Below are 4,844 nucleotides of genomic sequence, written 5' to 3' on the forward strand. Positions count from 1 at the left end.
TTATGCTGTTATTCTAATCTCGTATGTGTTTAAATGTTCTCTAATAAAAAAAGTTTAATAGTAAATATATATTTTTATATATTTATATAAATATTCATATATATATATATATTAAAAACTGGGCCTATAGCCAAACCAGTTAAAACTGAATTTCAGGGTCCCTAGACTTAGGATTTGTAATTGTAAAAGCTTCCCAGGGATTCTGAAGGTTTAAATGAGGACATGGGGACTTGAAGAAGATTGAAGTAATTAACGGAGTTACCTTCAGAATGTGAGCTTTTGATGAAATGTCAGATGACCGCCCCTAGAGTATCTATTCCAAATTTTGATAATCGATCAAATGTTCCTAGAATGGCAACTGAAGAGAACTCATTTATCACACCCTCTATGCTGTAGTATGTGAAAGTAAATTAAAGACCACTAACACTGGCACATAATAGCTCTTTTTATTTTCTTACTAATTGGTGAGTTTCTGAAGACATAGTCCTTCCTGTCTTATTTGTACTTCCATCCTCAGCATCAAGCACATAGCCAGACACCTTGCCATTACCAAGTTATGTGTGTTAAATTTTTTAAAAAGGAGATAGGATGACATAAGTAGACATTAGGTTAGAATGCCCTGTCAACTAATTGCAAGGTTAATAATACAAAGCTCTGGAACTAGACTGCCTGGGTTCAAATTTCGGCTCTGTCACTTAGTTTTGTGTCATTCATTGTCTAGCTGCTTGACTGCTCAGCACCTCAAATTGCTCATATGTAAAAAAGAACCTATCTCATATGTCTTTTGTGAGAATTCAATGAATATATATATATATATATATATATATATATATATATATATATCTTAAGCACTTAAAACCATGCTTGATGCATAGTAAGTATTCAGTACATTGCAGTTGTTATTAAGAGGACTGCCATCAGAATAGTGCCTGGTACATAGTAGGCTAACAATAAAGGTGTGCTGAATGAATGAATGAATAAACATTTTGGTTTCGTGATTGCTTGTCTTCAGTTTTACTCATTTCCCTTTACTCTCCAGATAAGAAATATAGCAAAAGACAGCTTCTGAATTAAACCTTGAGTTGAGGGTCACAGCACGTGATCTTGAAATTGGGGTGGATTGAGTTTCAAGTCCAAACTGGGAGGGCTGAGTGAACACTGTAGGAGTTTGAAAGTTGAGAAGGCTGGTGACTGCAAGAGAGAAGGGGCATTTTTAGTTGAGTTAGTCTGACTTCAGTGCCACAAAGAGGAGTGTCCACAGATTGGGCTACCTTTCCCAGGATATTTACCTACATTTCATTCCACCTCTTTACCCTCCAGTTCTGTCCAAAATAAGAATCTGTCTCCTGGCTTAAGCCTGGGTGGGTGTTAAAGACTCAGAATTTCAAGGCAGAGCCAGGAAGTTACTTCCAGATAAACACTGCCCTTTATTTATCTTCAAAAGTTATTAAAGCTCACACTCACTTGTAATGAAGAGCCACTTAGAGTTGTTAAAATCCAATAGAACTGCAGTACAGTTTTGGAAGTCCAGTAGAAATGGGAGAATGGCTATGATTTTCTCTAGTGGCTGTTGGATTTCCCCTAAAACACTCTGTGACTTGATGACTAATATAGAGCATTGTTTAAAGAATACAATAATCATAATTATAGTAGATCAGCCCAGCAGGAGTGAAGAATTTCTTTTGAGAAAGAGTAAGAGACAAATCATGACAGAAAGATAACAGACCTAACCACAGAACTTAGTGAATTCTTGGTTAAGAAGTTAAGAAAGCTCTTATTCTAAGGACACCAGTAAAAATTTTTCAGTGAGAGAATGATAAATTTAAAAAGTCAGTAAAAGCATTTATCTGGCGCAGGTAAACGGTATGGACTTAGAGGGGAAAGAAGCTGTTGAAAAGAGAGCGGTTCAGAGGTTGGTGCCAAATCCAAGGCCTTACTATGTGTCCAAGGGAATAGACAGGAAGTGACATATATCAGACATGTTTTAAGGAAACTGAGAGACATAGTGTCTGAATGCAAATTAGTTATTGGAAAGAAGGAAGAAAATGACTTTTTTTCCCTTTTTCTTCTTTCTTTCTTTTTTTTCTTTCCTTTCTTTTCCTTTCTTTTTTTTTAACACTATGATGTTCTGTGTCAAAGATGACTCAGGCTTCAAACGTGGGTATGGGATGATGGCACTGGCTATTACTGTAAGGAGAGAAGAAGCAACTTTGGAGGAGATGTTAAGTTGATTTTGAATGGATTGAGTTTGGGCTGTTGTCAGGACACTGAATGGCCATATAAAGCAAACAGTTATGGTTTCATCAATGAAAGAGTAAATACTGAAGATCAGGGAGGATTTCTGGGCCTTCATAGGGGCATAGAAAGGCAAACGAATAGTCAAAGTACCCCTGAGCTCTCTTTTAAGGGGAAGAAACCAACTCCTTTGGGGTAGAGGCAGGGCCGTGATGGTCATCCCAGGGCCTGTGCATGCCCAAGAGTGAGGTCAGAGGTGTGTTAAAGGCTGGGGGAAGTAGTGTATGCCACTTTCAGAATATCACTTAGGACCACTCAACATAGAGGTCAAGGGCTGAATGAGAATACAGCAATTTGGGCAGATTTATGTTTCAATATAATTTCCTTTATATACAGCCAGAGTTTACTCCTGTAGAGATGTTTTCAAGTTAAAATGTAACATTGGCAAGTGAAATCTTAAAACACGATGAATAAATAAAAGCCTTTCCTTACACTTATGAAAAGACACCAACCCCTCCTTTAGAATTATAAGATCTCTGTGCCTGATATTCTCTCTTTGCCTTTGTTGATATCATTAGAACACTGTCTTTAATTCAATTCGAGGAGCTTTTATTGCATGCTTATAACATAGGAGACACAGAGAATAAGAAAATATTGTCCCTGCCTAAAATTAAGAACCTTACAGTCTTATCGATGTACATGCAATAAGCTATAACCCACCATTGCCAGGCAGGATAGATATTGACTAAAATGACATATTGGTGGCCAAGCTTCCTGGAAAATGTAGAACTGGAAGTGGACCCTGATGACTGGAGAATCTGAAAGAGGGTGTTAGGGGCACAAAGGAATGAAGATATCATTGTCCACAGTATGTTTTAGGAGGAACTGGCTTCAGCACATTAAAATGTTCATCATAGCTCACCCTCCAGAGAGTGTTAATGCTCTGAAGACTCCTCTGTCTAAATGAATGCCCAGTTTTAAAAGTTAACAAAATCTCAGGCCCCTATACTTCTGAAGGAAAGGTCATTCCAGTTTCACAGATAGGTTACTGGTCAGCAAGCTTGGAACCAGTTGAACATCTTCTGGTAACTCCGGAAGAGAAATTTGATGATTTGGATTATTTATCTTAGGGAGGAAGATATTTGAATAAATAATTGCAAGAAAAAAAATTTTTTCAACCATTATCAGGGTGTATGTGAGTTGGTGTGACATTTTTGGAATGTAATCCAGCATTACTAAGTTTTTGGTATATCCATTGACCCAGCAATTCTCACCAAAGAAACCTATCGTGTAGAAATGAAGACACTGCTATGAGAATAGATGTACAAAAATATTTATTGTAGCATCATTTGCAGTTGAAAAAAAATGGAAACAACCTTAATGTCTATTACAAAGAAAATGGTTGGCTAAATTATGACATATCCATACTGTGGAATATTAGACATCTAGAGAATAAATTTGATGTATATATAGGAGGGATAGTCATGATATATTGTTAAGTGACAAAGGAAAATTGTAGAGTTGTGTGTGTGCTATGATTTCATTTTTGTTTAAAAAAAAACCCAAAACAAAAAACAACATTGTTCATATATATTTGTATTAACGTGGAGAAATCTGTGGAAAGACATACACAAGCTATTAACACTAATTACTTCAGTGCCATGGTAATTATAAGTCTGCAGTTTGAGTTGTTAAAATGAACATATTTTGCTTTTGTTGTTTTTAAAATACATATAGTAAGGGGGGGTGGATTTGAGGGGAGGGAATTAATATGGAGATGAAGATGGAGAAGAAATCACTAATCTGCTTTAAATGAATCCTAGTACCCAGACCTTGAAGTATAATCTCGCTTTAGAAAGACCTTGTGGAATGACTGAGATCTTTGTTTAGTAATCACTAAATAATCCCAAAGAAAGGGGAATTCAAAGACAGTGGGTGGATGGATAGTAACCAAAAAAGAGAAAGCAAAGATTCTTGAAATTAGAGATCAGGAAGTTTAATGTTGATTCCCAGCAAAGTCCAGGAACAAATCATTAAAAATGTGCCTATATTTAGGGCAAAAAGTAGCAACTACTAGGATCTTGTATGGATTCCTGGGAATTAAGTCATGCTAAACTAAATTATTCATATTCCCTCTCTCTCAAATCGGAGGATTGCTGTAGATATGAAGTATTGAAATGTTTCTTATAATATGTAAGTAGTTAATATTAACATGACTTATAGATGTATGTGGTGGTTCATCTCCAAAGCATTGATTGATCTCAAGGATGTTTCTAGAAGTAGGGCTGTACCCGTGCCCTTTTCCTTTCAAGTTCATAGCTATAAATATAGAAAAGAAGTCTATTAAAATGTCATATATAAATATACATATATATATTTATGTACAATAGAATATAAATAATATAAAATTACATATAGCTTAGAGGGAGAGCTAAATATTTTTGAGGATGAAATCCTACAATAATAATATGTAATAAAATTGATTTAACACGGAAAGTTAAATCAGGTTCAAACAAAAATCAGCTCTACAAAAAGAAGGCAAGCTGGATTCTGAAGAATACAAACTTTTTAAAGTTGAAGAGTTGTAGTTATCCTAAGGTGATTCTTGG

This window comes from Rousettus aegyptiacus, unplaced genomic scaffold (assembly GCF_014176215.1).
Source record: "Rousettus aegyptiacus isolate mRouAeg1 unplaced genomic scaffold, mRouAeg1.p scaffold_m13_p_4, whole genome shotgun sequence".
In the NCBI taxonomy this organism is placed as follows: Eukaryota; Metazoa; Chordata; class Mammalia; order Chiroptera; family Pteropodidae; genus Rousettus; species Rousettus aegyptiacus.